An 18,256-nucleotide genomic window follows, 5' to 3' on the forward strand; every position below is an offset into this window, starting at 1 on the left:
TCTAAGTAATGCCATTCTTGGATACCTTTTTAGAACTTTGTAGTTCTTTTCTCTGCTCAATCCTCGTTCACTATTTCTGCAGTAACTTTGAAAAATAAGTTTTTGTTTTCACAGAATTGTGACCATCCCAAGTGGGAAGGGACCTCAAAACATCACCCAGTCCAACCTTTTGTGGGAAAGGGAGCCTAGATGAGATTATCTAGCACCCTGCCCAGGCACGTCTTAAAAACCTCCTGCAATAGGGCTCTTCCACATCCCTGTGGAGGTTGTTCCACTGATTGAGTGTCCTCACTGGGAAAAATTTTTTTCTTATATCAAGATGAACCTTCCTCTGGTGCAACTTCCCCTTTGTCTCCATGTGTCTCCTTGTGAAGAGAGAGCCTCTGTCCTCTTTCTAGCCACCACTGAAGTACTGGAAAGCTGATGAGGTGCCCCCTGAACCTCCTCCAGGTTGAAAAGACCTGACTCATTCAGCTTCCTCATGTGGCAGGGGAATTGTCATTTTCCAGACACAAGATGGGAAAGACCATAAATATGTAATTTTTTAAAAAAATCCAAGTTCTGTAAGAAAGAATTGCATAAGCATATTGCCAAAAAAGAAGCGTTGCTTGTGTCAGTGATAAGGCACATCCACCTTGTATTTCTGTATGTTTCAGTCTGATTCTTACAGTAGTTCCAAGTGGAAAAAAAATTTAATGCTTTCTCTAGATGTGCTCAGTACAAGACCAGAATTCTAAATCTTAAAAAACCCAAACAAATCCAAACCCAAACAAAGCCAACTGCCTGGACTGAATTACTGGAACAGGAATTGGTTTTAGCTTCAGAACTCAGTGGAGATCCTGCAGTAACTGGTTCCATGGGGCTTAATGCCATTTGACATCACAGGTCAATTTGTCATACGGTTACAATACTTTAAAAAAATGTCTTCAAAGAACAGCTTGTTTTCATAGAAAGTACCTGGAAGAGAAAGCTGAGGTTCTAAGATCAGACTAGAAGCCGACATCCTACCCTGAGATAACTCACTGTTAGATAAACCAGTCAGAACTAAACAATTTTGGCGTGACTCAATCAGTATTTCAAAGTTTATGGCAGTAACTCAAGCTTGAAGTAGAAAGTATTAGTAAAACTTCCAGTTGCTGTTTTCCTATTGCATGAGCCATTATAGCAGTTGATACAAATTGAATAAGTAAAAAAATGAGCAGTGGTACCTAGTTAAGGGTTTTCAATGTGGACTTAAGGTCTTTAAAGGCAGTGGTTAAAGAGCACATAAGGTATTAATACATTTCTCAGAATGTCTAAATGCTTTTACATTACAGTATTTGCTCATTTTCAACAAATAATTAATTTCAGTGAACTATTTTTGTGCGCCACATCTGCTTGTGAATCCTCTTAATGGACACTATAAAATGCTGCAGTAGTGTTGTGATCCTGGATATGCACCGTATTTGTGACCTGGTGCTGATGCTGTGTTCTGGCAGCTGTGATGTACAATCTCCTGGCTTGCCTTGTTCTGCTGGGCCTGGGGAAATAGAAGAGAAAAAATTTCCAGCGTACTCAGTATAGCTGGCTGTGGGGACATAGGATAGAGAGGGAAGCAACCCTCCTGTCTTCTCAGCCTGGATTTTCTTAGTGTTAACAATATACTGTGATTTGACAAACATTGTGCTGCTGTTACTGTCTTTCTTTCTCCCCCACTATCAGTATTATGAAATATTCAAAAGACATTAAAGAGTGGACACAAGTGACCTTTTTTGCCTTGTGTGTTCAGTGTGCAGACATTGTGCACAGTGAATGCTGTCATACAGTATTTTCTATTAACTTCTTAAGGCAAAAATGGTGTGCCAATGATACACAAGGGCAAATCCATATGGTGCTGGTTAGGAGGATTCCTTAAGCCATTTAGGCTTGCTGAATACACAGTTTGCTCCTGTTTGTCTAGCAATAGGATGTTTCAGTCTCAATCAATAAAAGCCGGGTTGACAGAGAGTGTGAGTGTGCATAGATACACATTGCCACTAGATACACGTTTCCATTAGCTTTGTTGACCTGGAGTAAAAGCATAGTTTTAGTTAAGCTGTTATTCATATGTATAGATAAATGTTTGCTGAACACTTGCTACTACATGAAAAACCTTAAGGATGAATGTAACAAATGTAAGGACAAACGTAATGTCTGTACTTACACTTTTTATTACAGGAATGTTTATGTGTAAAATACTGTTTTGCTTATACATGTACCAGCTGCTGATTACTTGCCTTTAGTTACAGCCCTTCTCAGGGTGACAAAGAGTGATGTGAGGTAAAGGGTGAATAGAGCACATAGGGACAACTTGAGAAGATAATTCTGTTTTCTTAGTATCTTACAATTCAAAAATAATTGCTATTTATGTTTTTGAGGCAATGGAATGTTTTAGCTGGTGGAACTCTGCAGGGAAGATTCTTGTTTTTTGTGCTGTCAACTTTGCTCTTCAAGGACATCAAGAACACACAATGCTATTAAGTATATCATATTTGGCATTCCTGAAATATGCATTACTTATTTGTATCCACCATATTTTTTTCCAAATAAAACTGCAGGATCCACACTGTAGCACTTTCTTTGTAAATATGTTTGTAAATCCTTATCAATCTGATATAAAGAAAATCCACTAAAAGAAGTGGGGTTTAGAGTTTGATATTCTTAACTCTTGAAAGATGTGTTTCATCCTGTGTTTCCTTGAAAGCTAGATGTGTAGTAACCGATGATCTTGTCATTCACTTTGCTCAGACCGAGATGGTTAGTGAGATAATTTGCATCATTCTGGAAGGAAAGTATGTATAGAAAAGAATCCCACACCAAAATAGCAAATGTTTAAACACTGTTTATGTTGCACACAGACATGCCTGGTGCTGCATGGAAAGCCTACTGTATTTTGAGGAATTAGTATGGAAAAGGAAATCTCTGACTCTTTAATCTTTCTTATTCACACTTAGTTCAGTAGAGACATGAGCTGGTTGTCTTAACAATTGTGGACCAACCTTCATTCAATTGGAATATTATTTCAGGATCATGGGCTTAAAAATCACTTGAATAGTTGAAACAGCGATGAGTAGTTAATGTCAGTGAATTAAAGTGAATGGCCAGTTGATTCTGAACATGTATTAGCAGCTTAAGGAGGATTTAAATGTTACTGTGTTTTTCCACAGGAGTTATAAGTGTACTCAGCATGCTTATCAGAACTGGGAAACATGCAGAGTATCACCCAAAAATGTAAAATTCATCATGACAATAATTGAGTCAAACTGGAAAGGAAAGATTGAACAGATTTGTTATGTGAGTTCACACAGGATTTGGCTCTTGACCACAAGTTTGTTAAGAACATAGGAGGAAATAAAGTAAAAGTAAAAAATCTACAGATGCCACAAAAATTAAATACTAAGGAACTGCTTAAAGAGAGTAAGATGAATTGCTTGGTTGGGAGCTGTAAGCAACTTGCATTTCACTGTGGCCTAAAATGAACCTGAGTTTCTACTAGCATGGAGGTTTGAGAACATACTTAGCAAGTAGAACAATTTGTGGTAGGAAATGCTGACTTTGAACAGTGTGTGGAGACAATGTACATTCTCAACTGAACATGAATTTTCAGCATGCCTTGCAGCCAAAAGGGCTGGTGAGATCCTGAGGTTTAGAAATGGGAATACTGTCAGGGAAGTAATATTGTTGACTATTTGACTCTGGTGTAACCTTTTGAAAGGATGCTATGCCCAATTCCAGGAGTCATAATTTTCAGTAGTGCTGGGAAGTTGGACAGAAAAGGCCATGAGAGCAATAAAAGGATTAAAAAAAAGCACTGGCATGAGAGTCTCAACAAACAGAATTTACTTAGTTTAGTGAAAGAATTAGCCTAGACAAACCATCTTTGGAGAAAAAAAAATATAATAAGGAACTGTTCCATCTAGCAGTGAAAGAGTGATCCAGCAATTCTAAGTAGAAGTTGGACGTGTTACAAGAAGGGATAAAGGTACATAACAGAACGGTAAAGATTTCCCTGTCTGGACATGTTAGATGATTTCATGAAAAAATGTGATTTGATAGAAAGAGGACCAATTCAGACAAGTCAGATCCATGTTACACAACAGGTCAAAGCAAATAATCACAAGTCACATTTGGCTGCCCCAGGAGTAACTTGTCTGCTGGCAGAATTTCACAGAGGTTTGAGAGCCAGAGATTGTGAACTCGTTTCAGTTCTGCTGTAGTGTGATCAGTACACAGAACAAGTTGTGTGCTAAATAGGCTACTGGATACGTTTAGCCTTGTTCTTTCTGTCTCTGGAGAATTGCAAATGGTCTACTAATGCACACTCTGACTTGACTCATGGCTATTAGGATATGGCTCATTAGTTTTAAATTTCATTATACAATAAGTCCTGTGATGGTTTGGGCTATATATACTTTCATTATGAAAATGAGGTGAACAGACACAGAAGGAAAGTGCCTGTGTAAATGTCAGCTTTATTGAATGTAGCTAACTATTATTTATTTTTCCAAGCTTTTAAAAGTTAGAGATCTTTTAAGGTTTATTAGATGCTCTTGGACCCCTTCTTTCCATTCTTGTTTACCTGACATTTCTCTGTGCTTTCACAAGCAAGTTGCAGTACAATGGCTATTTTCAATTCATTTTCAGCTCATAACAGGATCTATATAAGACAAAATGAAAAATCCAGTGTTTCCTTATTTGTAGTTAAACTCAACCTTTTATATACCAACCAAAGATGCCCCATAAAGCTTAGAGAAGTTAAAGTGTGCTCATAGGGTTCTGCTCTAGCAACATATTATGAGAAAAATGTATTTTCTATAAATTTTAGAATAATTCACTAAATTATATCTAAATAGAGTAAGCATTTAGTGGACTTTTTTACTAAGTACATGTGGCAATCTGATTCTGTTTAAAATGCTAATAAATGCATCCCATCTCTAATGAAACTAGTGCTCCCTGCATAATTAATTAGCATTTAATACAGATGAGGACAGGAAAGCCATATTCACAGTCATTTTTAACCAGAATAGTTAATAAAAGAATTCTTCACAGTTCTGAAAGGTCACACGTGAATAGCTCATTTCTGCAAAACGGGTATTTTTTTGCAAGTAAAAATTTTAGTGAAGTTTACCTGGAATCGTTGGTCCATACAGCTTTTATCCACAAGGTGGCATTCCTAACAGGAGTTTACAAGACATGGTAATTTCTTGCAGTTTTTGAAGAGCTCTAAGTGAAAGGCAGTCATAAGCATTTGTAATGTTATATGAGTTTTTTATGTTTTAATTTTTATAAAATGCAATTAACAGTAAGTCAGAAACATTAATGATAATTAGTTTAATACTGATTGATATGTGGAGTACCCAGAAATATGTGATGGTTCCAGGTCAGCAAAACAGCATATTAATTCATGGCATTATATGCTACTATGGACACTTTCCAATGGTAAATCCGGAATCAATTTTGCTTTAATAAAAGAATAGAAAATAATAAAAAAATCAATTATTTAAATCGAGAGCACAAATAATATCATGATCTTATATGCAAAACCCCAGTGTTTGGGGTTTTGGTTATGATGCAGCTTTTAGTGAATGCTGGGTTAAAGAAGAGCACATAACAGTATTCACAGGGGAGGATTTTTCATAGCTTAATGTTACAGTGACCAAGAAGCGTATTTTCAGATGCCTGTCATCCAGGTTGGTCACTGAGCCCACAGTGACCTGCTTTCTTTCAGGCTTTATATCTTTTTCACTTTCCTGTAATCTTTGCATGCTATATATATGTATAAAAAGAATACATTGCTCGTTATTCATTTTATACAAGCATGAAGGGAGTATAATACAACCTGCTAAACCAATACAAGTGTACTAGGTTTTATATAACAGAGACATGCATATTATGCTTTTCTCTCCCATGGGTAAGGTCCTGAGCTTACTTTTGCTTCTTTTGCTGACTCTGTAAGATCAGACCTGAGCTAAGTAATCATTTCTGTTTCCCTTTTAGCTAGTGCCCTAGTTGCATTTTGTTTGGAAAAAAAGCTATAACCTTAAGTTTATGCTTAAACTGGAATCCAGTGTAAACTGTGCATTTTTTTTTCCAAGTCTATTTCAAGTCAACAGAAAGGAATAGGATAGAGTAGTTGTTTATTTATTTGTTTGCCTTATTGTTTTGTGGTAGCAAAAATTCTGTGGTGTCTTTTCTAATGCATGTGTACATTTCCTGTTAATCCTTCTGCTCCATGTGCCGCCCCCCACTGATGCCAGAACCCTCTGGTTTTGCTTCCTATCATTTAACACAGCTGAGAGGTTGGAGTAGCAGCTACATCCACTGCTGACACTAATGACAGTCTTTGCTGAGAGACAGGGTACTACTTTGACATTAAGCAGATATTCTTTTTCCTAACATGCTGTTATACCTCTCTCATTTCTCAAAGATGGCTATGAAAAGCGGAATATGAATTCTTGTTCACTGAAAACAACTGTCAGTCAAAAAAACCCGACTTTCAGAATGATTGGGCAGGTAGAACTTACCTGCTGGATGAATCTGGCACAAGGACTGCAGAGACAAACCTGAGTTATTATTGTCTCATGATGACTACCAGTAAAATTTGAGGGCCTGAACATCTCCTATATACTGCAAATTTTAAAGAAATGTGGTGACAATGTCTATTTCAAGGGTGTGGAAATGGCTGGACAAAGAAAGTTATACATAATAATTAGGAAATGTTGATGAGGAAGTAAATAATTTGTGGCTGTTACCTTTCAAGTTACACATTAAATTTTCTTTGTAGTACTTAGATATAGGATTAGGTGAGTAGATGAGGACAAGGTTCCTCTGAGAAGAGCAACAAACCTGTCCTAGGGAGGAGGTTTAAAAATAGGGAAAACAAATGTACTGAGGAAAGGAACATTCTCTGCTTTGATGACTGCCATGTAGAAAGGGCTTGAAGTGAAGGATAGTCTGTAAACAGAACTATACACAGCTAAACAAGTGAACAGGTTAGTCAAGGTAATGGCAGGGTTCAGGGTCCCCCAAAAAGCCATAATGTGTAGGGTGCAATGGACACCACCAGTAGAAATCAGTGGTCTTGAGCATTGCTGATGTTGTTTCTGGGACATCTCATGATGTTGGATCAGATGGACGTGTACTCCAGCTCCCAGAAATGCAGGAAAGAGATTGCACTGAATTTGTCCTTTTGCCTGAGTTATATGACAGCAACTAAGAGTTCATATAACCAAGAGCTTGCAGGTAACACTGTCAGAAAAAAGGTCCGTACTGACTGCAGACAAATAATAGTCCTGATACTTTATGATGGATCTGCAAATTACTTTGTTAGTACAAAGCACGTCAGGGGCTAATTTGATGAGGTTTATTGTTTGCAAGAGGTGGATTATAAATGTTGGGAATTGCATCTTATGTAACTGCTGCTGGGTAGGCATAGGTATGAGTAAGTGTGAACTGGGAAAGGAAAATGATACTGGGAACTGTAACCACAAGTATTATCGCTTCCCATATGTAACAAACTTGTGCCTAGGGCAAGGAAGCACAATTACTGACAGAAGCTGTGTTTGTTCATGCAAGTGATTTTATTGCTCTAAGTGATTTATCACTGTGGATTATGTTTTTTGATGAAAGACTTTTCTGGAATAATTGTACTCAAAAGGAAATGAGTTGTTTAGCTTCAATAGACAACCAGGTCTGTCCATTGAAAATAAGTTACATTTTTAAAGTACTTTTATAAGGGTTTCTAATTGGTGGGATACAACGGGCCATTATGCAATATGAGGGTTTGCTTCCCCAAGTTAGTAGCATAATCTCTTTCTCTCTCTCTCTTTTACTTCCTCGGTCTCAGAAATCTAGAACTACACATTTTAGAAAATCATCGGATACTTAAATATTTCATACACTTCCAAATTATATGATTTCACTTCATCTATTATCAAAAGAATATGCTGGATTCTCTGAATTTATATTAGGTGCTGAAGATACATTGATGATTACTGAAAAACAGTCCTCATTTCCTTTACAAAAAGATGTTACATTTTCAAATTGCGCAGCACCTGAATTGCCAGAGTCTCTGTTCCTTGTGCTCCTGGATCACTGATGGTAAAGCTCTTACTTTCTTATGCATTTATATTGTTGTAAAAAGAAATAGTTATAAGTACAGGTACCTTCCTTCTCAGAGGCATCTGAATGCAAAACAGACACGGTTATCCACTGTGGTACTTTGGCCTGACACGGGAATTACTTTACTAAAGGCAAATCAAACCTAATACCCAGTCAACCCCTGCTCAAATGCAGAGTGGCAAAGCTGAGCCGGAAGATACCAAGTGAAAAGTGAACTTTCCAATGCTGTATAAAAGCCAGTTGAAAACTACTTCACAAACTACTAAGATCTCTGTAGTGCCCAATACCACAAATTGTTACTCATTTCCGCAAGGCACAGCTGACAGCTGACGGGGGAAATGAAGAAATATAAATTACTTTTCTTTTTAAATCTGTCCAAAATAACATTTGCCTTCTGTGAGCACTTAGCTACTTGTGCTAAGCCTTGGGGTGAAGAGTGAGTCTCCCACCTCCCAAAGTGGTGGCTCTTTTGTCAGTTCTGGGGCAGCAGAAGAATCATCTTCAGTGATGAGATTTTTTTTCCTTGTATTAATGCATGATCTGTTTCATAAATCAAATTACATATAAATGAAACAGCTTAAAAGTAATTGTGCAGCTGAGCAACTGATGAGTTATTGTGCCTTATGGCTGCTGTGGCTGTGTGGGTAAGCACGAAAAAGACAAAAATTGGTCTCTTTAACCTCCAGTGTCCCTTCTATCTCCCCTATGAGTTTCCTGTCACTTTAATTTAGGATGTATTTTGATCAACTTATGAAATCAATTATATGATACATTTGTCTCCAATTCCCCAGAAACAATTATCCAGTTCTGTGTTCCTAAATTCCCTCCTGTACGCTGCCTTACTATGCTTTTTTTTTTTGATAGCTGTAATAGATGTTGTTAGTGACAATGCTGTTTGTAGATCTGGTTTTAGAGGTGAGACAGAAGAATTAAGCAACATTTGGAGTGTCATTGAGTCCACCTTGGTAATTTTTTTTTGGTTTGCAAAGCAGATGTCTCTCTAATGCACTCAAATTCTTCACCGTCACCCATTGTCATAAAGTCATTTTAGCATAACTATTTTTTAATTCTCTAAGCCTTTTCATGGAATAATTTAAAATCAGTCTTTGTAGGATAAATTTAACTCTATATTACAACTCAAAATACCAGAATCATAAAATTTATAAAAAAATATTCTTGTGATAAGCATTTTGTAATTAATTTAATTAGGTTTCTTCCAGGCTGATACTTGGACTACAAATCGAGAGTTTTATTTCCCTTTTGGCCTCAGGTATCCTCTGAAATGTTCAGACTTAAGTTCTGTGAACTGTGTTGTCATTTTGTGTTGTGACGCTGTGTTGTCACTCTAATTCTGACAGCAGGATTTTACAAACTGCCATGAGTTCTGAAGAAAAGGAAAAGTGTATGTATGCAACAATTTTCAGTGGATCGGAAAACCAGGAGACATTATTTTGTTATTATAACTTGACCTAAGAGGAGAAGAGGTGCATATGTATGAGCATGCAGATATTTGATAAGTTGATATCTTTCCCAGAAAGCTTGAAAGTGGTGATTTTTGCAACATTTCAAATTGATTAGGGGATGTTGGGGTTTTTTTCCTACTCAGATTCATGAAGGAATGACACAAAAATTAAGAGCTATTTTTAAAATTGGACTTTGATATGTAGAAAGTAATAAAATGGGGGGAAAGTGGTAGCAAAAGTCAGATCCAGTGAATAGTGAGAAACTGGACACAATTCTGCCAAATGTCTGTGAATTGATGCCCAAGACTGAAATTCTGACACCTTAAACAGTTCTTTTAAACATGGCCATGACTAAAGCAGGTTGTTTCTAGCCTTAAAATCTTACTATAAAAGCAGAGCTGTGGTTTTCTTGAGAGATTTTTGTAAATTCTTGCTGCAGGGAGGCAAGGTAGCAGGGAAACAGCTTTTTAGGGGGAGCTGAGAGGGGTGGTTCTACTTTTTGTCCGGCAATAATTCTGATCTAAAGGAATAAGAAAGCATTGAAAATTTTATTTAAACCTCAGAAATTGTATTTAACATGGGGTGGGCATTTATAGTTTAGCAGTCTGTTTATCTGAAGCTGTATGACTTCTTCCTGACTGTGAAGGTTCCCAGGACATGTTGTTCAGTTTACTGTGTATTTTGAGAGACAGAAAACGTGAAAGAATTTATGTATATGCACATAAATATATATATATATTTAATGTATATATATATATATACACATTATATATATAATGTATATATAATGTACATGCATACAGACTGTATACATATTTCAGTTTATTGTGTGCACAGAATATCATGCTCTCACACTCAGGAACACAGCGTGGTCCACAGCCCAGGGCCCCAGCTGGCCTTGGCCTTTGGCTGGTTTTGTGCAGCACTGTTGCCTGACCTTGGCTCACTGTCACTGAGAAGGCTGTCACTGAGCTCTGAGAGTCTGTAAACTGAAACCGTGTAAGATAAGAAAAGTAAAAACAGGCAGAACTGAATGTGCTGAGCTGGGAAGACTGTCTTGGGGACTGGGGACAAACACTGACATGGAATCTATAAAACCTGAGGGAGAAATCAGAGACGTAGAAGATGGCATCTCTGCAACTATGAGGACTTGTACTGAAGTACTGGGGTATTTTGACATGACTGAAATGCTTTTCTTATCAAATATGAAGTCTGCAACACCAATAAAAAGTAACAGAAATCACCTCATATGCTTTTCTCTTCTCTCCCTCTCTCTCTTTTCCTTTTCCACATTTTTCCTGCGCTGATCCTCATCTCGTCAGCTCCCTCTGACCCATCTGAAATACGCTTCTCTGATCAGCCTCTGGTCAAAAGTGCCTCTTGATACCTTTTACTGCTCTGCTCTTGTTTCACTCCATGAAATCACGTGAATCACATAAACCCCCAAGGCGCACTTGGCACGTGGTACTGTTGTCTCCAGTGTCCACACTGGGATGGTGGTGTGGCCCTGGAGCGCTGCAGTGACCAGCCAGCCCTCTGCACTGCCACGCAGGTGCCCAGCTTGGCAGCGGGGCTGGAGGGGTGAGAACAACATTCCCAGCCCCAATGTGAGTATCTGGGGTTGGGGCAGGGACTAAGGGCCCGAGAGGCTTTGCACTTTACGCAGGCACCCAGGTGAAAAGAACTTTGTTTCTAAATCACAGCAGGCACTGGGGCTGCTAGGCCCTGGCAGAGGTTCCCCCTTGCTGTCAGAGCCAAAGCCGGCAGCTGTCTCCATAAGCACAGTATGTTTCATATATGGCAGACTCTCAGCTGCCTTCAGATCCCTCTGATTAAAGAAATCACCTTGTTCTGGGAGTGTCTAGTGTGCCATCTGGGACGTGCTCTGCAGCTCCTCAGACCAAACTGGAGAAGCTGTGTTTCCTTGTCTCTCATGTTTTTCATAACAGTCTCCTTCCTACCAGCACCATATTTCTTGTTGCCAGTCTTCTCATCTCATTTCTGCTACCAGGTGGTTAAGCAAGCAGAAGGACATTTGACAAAAGGGACTACCTGGACAATTTAAGCTGGACTGCAAGTATACATTGGTTCCATCCATTTTAATTTGGGGGGAGTTTGTGGTTGGTTGGGTTTGTTATTTCTTGATTGTTTTATTTGTGTTTTTTTAATAAATTAAGATGCAAACATAAAATGGTTGGCAGTTTAGCTGTCCTTGAAATGTCAGGTCTGAGAACCATATTTGGAATGAGATTTATCCATTTTGGCATATAGTGAAAGTTACAGTAAGAAATTATGTTAGTGCCAGGTCTCCAAAGCTACAAAGTGTGAACTAGATATAGACAAAAGGTGGAAAAATCTATCCCATGAACTAACCAGCCCCTTGATTAAATCACTCAGGAACCTGTACAAGTAGGATTTCATACAGAAGGAAGACATGAAGGTGCACAGGGAAAAAGACTTTCTAGTCACACTGTGAGCTCCTGCTCTGTAGCAGCTGCTGCTGCCCAAACTCCTCTAAGAAAACCAGTCTCTGCTGTAAGTTGATGGCAGAAATGTTGTTGCATTGTGTACAGTAGCATTTACTAAACAGGCAAGAGATACATTTTGGAAAGAGACTCTCAGCAGTCTATCAACTGGAAAATAAATTATCTTTTTCTGCAGCCCACTCCATTATACCCCACTGCCCTTAGTTGCCTCCTCTGAACTTGGATTCACTACATTTCCAGGCACATCTGGGCTTAGAGAACATATTATGTAGCACAAGGGAGAGCAGGTGGTCCTGTGCAGCCCTGTTTGTGTTCAGCCTAATCTGAGAGATTGGCTTTTGGAGGAGGGGCAGAGATCTGGGGGCATATATGCAATTCATCATCACTGTTTCCAGCTGAATGTGAGAAACTGCTACACCTGCTGCTCTGCTTCTGATGGGCTTTGAAATATAGGCAGGCTGAAGGACGTGTGAGTTTTTCTTTCATGATAACAAAAATAAGCACTTTGTTCTGGTATCTGTAAAGTTAAGGCAGTTTCCTACAAGCAGCGATAATTCAAGAGCAGTTTCTGGCTTGTGATTGACACATGAAAAGGAAGAGTATTTTTGGAAACGCTGGTTGATTTTATTATTAAAAAAAAAAAGGAAAGAAAATCACTGCTAATTTTCAGTTTGCTGAGTCTTTTAATACATAATTTCCAACTGAAACACATTGAATTATCAGACAGAAGAGAAGTAATTCATTGCTGCAAGATAAAACCATCAGTATAAAGTAACTGCTAGAAATCTTCATCGTGCCCTAGGAAGGAGTCCAGGTGCTTCTATGCCACAAGAAGTTTAAACAATGTTCAGCTGTGAACTAGGACCCAGAATAAGGATGCAAAGCAAGTGCCTGTTGACATATACAACCTGTCCCAGGGGAATGAGAGTGCATTAGAGGACTGGGAAGATCCCTACAACCAAACTGCAGGTATGGGTGCCCTGATGGGAAGCAGACCAAACATACAGTAGTTTGGAGGCTGTGTTGGAAGATACAAGCTGTAAATGCACTTTCTGTGTTTGCCAGACACTTTTAGAGAAAACTGGGAAGATTCAGTCCCAACTCATGAAAGATTTTTGCAAATCTGCAGATGCTAAGCCTGAGTTTGAGGTCCAGGAGAGGCCAAGTGCCACCTGTGTGGTTGTTGCTGCAGCAGTACTAATGCATCCTCCCCAGTGCAGAAATTGGGGAATTTTGCTGCCCTGCTGTGGGGAGCAGGTGGGTTCATGCAGGGTAAGTGCAGCACTACTGGTGCTGGCTGCCCCATCCCATCCTGGCCTCCTTCACCCTCTCCCCTTGCTGCAGTAGCACAGCTGCCTCGACCACTGTCCTTCCCTGCAGTGAGTAGTTTACCTGCACTACCAAGAGCCCTTAGGCTAATTTGGGGATTTAGGGAAGGCAATAAGAGGTATACTAACAGTGCATATAGATAAAGTAATACTTGATTTTTGAAAAAAATTTGAAATACAGTTTTCAAACGGTGTTTAAAAATGGATTCCAAGGAGAATCTGAACTTCCCTTGTAAATAATCAAAATTATAAGTTATCCATTGGAAATACAATCTGTAGCTTCATTGAAGTTCATTTATTTAAGCAGGCTGTGAATTATTCTGGTTTTTTTCATCACCTGACTATCTGGCTGACTCTGTGTAACATTAGCATCTACATCTGTATAATGGAAGTAATAGTACTATGCATCTTTGAAGACAACCCTGGAATTTCAGAATAAAGAGTTTATTTAAGTGCTGGATTTTACTTTGTGGAAACTCTGCAACCTGATTCATTTCAAGTGAATCTCTAAAGTGTTGTGGAGTCCAGTGGGAGCAAGATTGGATTACTGCAAAATGCAGGCTTGAAATCAATTATATATTTATTACCTTTAAAACAATTATCCATTACATTCCCTCTTAACCTTTTCATTATTGTTTTACACAGGGTAAAAGAGCTACTCCAAGAAGTGACTCTGTCCAAATGTGAACATGAACAGAACATCATGCTTTCCAAAGCAATTACAATTCTCATTCACTCTTTCCATCTCCCTCATGCTTGCTGTGTGTAATGAAGCTGAAAGACAACAAGGGACATGGTCACTGGAGATACTTGTCAAGCCTGTGACTGAAGCTACTGAAGTTCTCTACTGATATGCCACGGGAAAGCTTGGGTAAAGAAGTGCTACACTTCCAAAGTCAAACATTCAGTTACTAGGAAATAACCAATTCATATCTTCCAAGGCAGCCTTAGCTCAATTTTCCTATTTATGCACGTTATAATATAGTATTTAATTATGTCACCACAGATAAGTTATTCCTGAAATTTCCTCCTAATAACTTCTCTGAGCATTTGTGTATCTATGTAGCTCTTAGAGCTGGGCCTTTATTTCTCCCAGAAAGCACTGTATTAGAACCCAGTAGAGAGAGATTTGATCTAAACTCTTGATTTCCTAAAGTCTCAGAGGCAAAGTCAACCTGGCATGACAGCCCTTAGTGAGGAGAGCTGGGGGCTTGGCCCACAAAGTACAAAGTGGAGCCAAGTGTCTGTCTATCCCATCCACTTCTCCCTTACATTTTGCTAGAAGTACAGTGACCAAAGTGATGGCTCAGTGCCTCCCCAGCAATTCAGCCCCACCACTTGCTGATTAACCAAAAGCCCCTTGCCCAGTTGGAAGAGCCCATGCATGCTAACTGAGGATTGAAGATTTTATTTTGCTCTAGAGAAAGGAAAACTGCGGTGTGGTTTTAAATCCTTTCACAGAGGAAGAGTATAGAGCAGGTGGCCAAACATGCTAAGGAGGACTTTGGACTCAGGCTATGGCTGGTCTGAGACTGGGAGGTGTCAGGAAACACCTTGCAAAACACTGGGAGTAAGAGTGGACAGCAGCTCTGCAATTTTCATTTTCCTTTCGGCAGTAGCTAATTAGTCTCTGTGTAGGGAACAGGTTCCCAGTGAAAAGCAAAGCCCTGCACTGGCTGTTACCAGGCAATTATTCATTGCCATTCAAGCAATTATTGCTGCCTCTGGGACAGCAGCTACTTTCTACTTTGAGAAACACCGGAGACAACTTTCCATTAAGCAGTCACTCTTGTTTACAGGAAAATGCACAAATAAATAATAGAAATAATCTACCAAGGCAAAATTTGATCGCTTTGATTTTTAAGTGAAAAACCTAAGGGAAGACACTGATGTAGAAAACACTGAAGGTTTTTGGCTCTACCTGGGGAAAAATAAAACCTCTAAATTGTTGAAAGCCTTTTCTCTAAAAGATTTACCTTATGTTTTCAAAAATGATGATAACCTCTCCAAATAGGTAGAAAAATATCGGTAATCTCAAGTTTGTGGGGGAACAAAGAACTTGCATAGCTTTTCTTTCAAAGACTTAGTTGCTTTCAAGTGTTCCAGTTGCTGATTATTTCAATAGGAGAGTTTGAAAGGACGAATGTGTCTGTTTGATGCCAAGTGACACTCAAGATGATCCTTGCTGCATGCACTGGCTCAGGGTTGCTGAAGACCTGTGTTTGAAGCCACGTGAACAGCAGCAAGGTTGCACATTCAGTGCCACGCAGAGACATCTGCAGTTTAACGGGAATTTCTTTGTCTGGATATGAGCACTGTACATGCCCAGGTCTCCATTACGTTCGGTTTCGAGGTTTCTTGCAGGACACTGATTTATAAAAAGCTGGTTAGAAATAATGAACAGGATCAAATGGAAATGAACGGCGCAGCAGGGAGAGGATCTGTCCTTTTAACAAGCCATGGCAGTAACAGATGAAGCGAACTGGCCTTCCCTGGCTCTGCAGCTTGGCTGGGGAATTGCTCTCACAAGGGGGCCGAGCCCACAATAGCGTGGTAGCACAATCGCTCATGAAACTAGAAATGTTGCTCTCCTGGAGGGCTTACATGGCACATCGTTGTGCACAGCTGGGGAAATAAGGTGCGCATTTCTCATTCGATGGTGATAGTAGGCTTTTTCAGCAGCTTTGCCGACTTCCCACATCATACTTTCGTAGCCTAAAGCAGGTCAAAGCCGGGAAGACCGTGCAGCCTGTGCTCTGCTCGGGAGAGCAAAGACAGCTCTGATGCCGGCACCGCCCGGGGTGGGAGCGCTCCCGGCACGGGGGCCTGGGGACGGAGCAGCCGCGAGTCAGTCATTGAGAGATCGGCTGCGCTCGGGGGCACGCACTTCTCATTCCCAGTTTTCCGGGCAGAAAGGCTTCCCCAGCAGCCATCTGCCGGGCCCCGCTCCCAGCCCGCCTGGGGTGTAATGGCTCCTGGGGGAAGCATCTGACTCATTTACCCTGGGCTGATAACATATTGCAGATATTTTGCAGGCGGCAGCTGAGCTTTTTGATGCCTCCTGATGCCTTAAAGAGAGTTTTGTTCCTTTTGCCTCCAATGTACATGCCGGTTCCTCCATGGTGTTTTTGAGGGCAGAACCTGTCATCCCACAAGTTATTACTTGCTTCTGTACATCTGCCTCCTCTGAGAGAACTGAGGAACAAAATAGTTTTTTAAAGGGGCCCTATTTACTAAATAAGTTACTCTTTACCTAAGAGTGCATGACCTGCTGTAAGTGTTCATAAAACTTTGGGGTAATGCCTTAAAATCAGCTAAAATTACTTTATTGTTGATCTGTTCTATTCTACTACATTATTTTATTTTATTTTATTTTATTTGTATTCTTCAGCTTGCTCTTTTTACTCCCATGTAGCCCTTGTAAACACATGTTACTGTGAGTATATCAGGATCAAAGGAAAAAAGAAAGATACTCTATTGCTATCTCTTTTCATCTTCCCCTGAGGATGCTGTGATTTAGTTTCTAATCTGTAGGGCACTGTCATTGGGAACAGTGCCAAGTCCTTTTTTCATAGCATGTATGAGACTGAAATTGCTCATTAAAATTCTTTCCCACCTTAGTGCACAGTGTTTGCTGTGGGCTGCACTGTTGTTTGACTGTCTGTGTCAATACCGTCTGGCCTCTCAGCATCTCCGGCCTGGCAGGGCCTCATTATCCCTTTCTGACCCTGCCTTGGAATACTTGCAGGATTGTATTCGTGTGCCTTCCAAGTTTCAGCATCTTCCCTTTATAGATTTAATGGCCTCACCAGTTTTATCTGCTGCTGATTTTTCAGCTCATTTATCTTGGTTACATTTAGTTAATTGAGACTAATGTTTTGTTGAAAAATATCTCTCTTGGTCCCCAAGCTGAGCTTTTGAAGTGAATAGATTTGGGTAGAAATTTGCAAATGAGCTATTAATATCATCACTGCAAAGATACTCTCTTCACCATCGTACCCACATTGGCCTGGAGGGGATTGCTTTTCCTGACTGATAGTCAAACAGTTGCCAGCATCACTTTCTCCTTTCAATACAGCTGGGACTTTATGTCTGTAAGCCTAAACTACTGCTGAGTGCTATACTAGAGCCAGTCTTACTTCTGTTTTATATTAGTTTTTATCTCAAAAAAATGGAAAAATATATATTTTATCTCCAACTATTAATAATTAATTAATCTGAATTCTTATTTGACTCTTAGATTTAGGTATCATGAGATACCATCTGGGAGCAGGAGGCAGAAGTAGTTACACATGCTAAACCAAAACCCTTGCTCAGTAACATGTGAAACTGTGATGAGCTACTTCAGAGATCCCATCACTGCAACCATAGGGCACCTCCTCAAGTAACACAGCTCAGCAACAGGGAAGCACCTGATAGTCTTTTTAGAGTTAGTCTGTCCTCTTGCAGTTTTATCATGTTTGTCGGCCCGATGTTGCAAAGTGCATAAAGGTGCACCCATTTTTCTGTGTTAGGAGTAGTTCTCGGCATTCCTTCAAACAGGGTGAACCTGGGTTTGTCTTGACTCCAGGCTGGTGTGGCTGAGGATGCCTCTACTGCCTGCCTTTCCAGCTTGTCACTGTTACCCACAGGCACTCTCCAGCCACTGTGACACACACTGTGCCAGGTCCCTGTGGCCCAGGCACCACAAGGGTTGGTTGCTCAGCTGCTCTACAGCTGCAGCACTCTCTGTACAGCTGGAGAGATGCCATTTTTACCAGCTGAAGGTCTTCGTCAAGTGGCCACATCTTTCACAACTCCTGCCCATTTTTGTATCCTTAATGATGTGTGAGTGAATGAT

At 39.8% G+C, this 18,256-nt stretch overlaps 1 long non-coding RNA gene across 2 annotated transcripts; it reads left to right on the forward strand.

The window, feature by feature from the left end:
* Nucleotides 1-8,126: 8,126 nt before the first annotated feature.
* LOC127477726 (uncharacterized) lies at nt 8,127-17,036 on the forward strand. 2 transcript variants are annotated; one of them, XR_007907008.1, is made up of 4 exons: nt 8,127-11,209; nt 11,614-11,679; nt 12,891-13,057; nt 14,062-17,036. It is a non-coding gene; the product is annotated as an uncharacterized LOC127477726 (long non-coding RNA). The 2 variants fall into 2 exon arrangements; XR_007907007.1 differs by lacking the exon at nt 8,127-11,209 and having other exon boundaries at nt 11,228-11,679.
* The last annotated feature ends 1,220 nt before the right edge of the window (nt 17,037-18,256 follow it).

The sequence above is a fragment of the Manacus candei genome, unplaced genomic scaffold (assembly GCF_025592945.1).
Source record: "Manacus candei isolate 608988 ecotype Guabito, Panama unplaced genomic scaffold, ASM2559294v1 h1tg000056l, whole genome shotgun sequence".
Classification (NCBI taxonomy): domain Eukaryota; kingdom Metazoa; phylum Chordata; class Aves; order Passeriformes; family Pipridae; genus Manacus; species Manacus candei.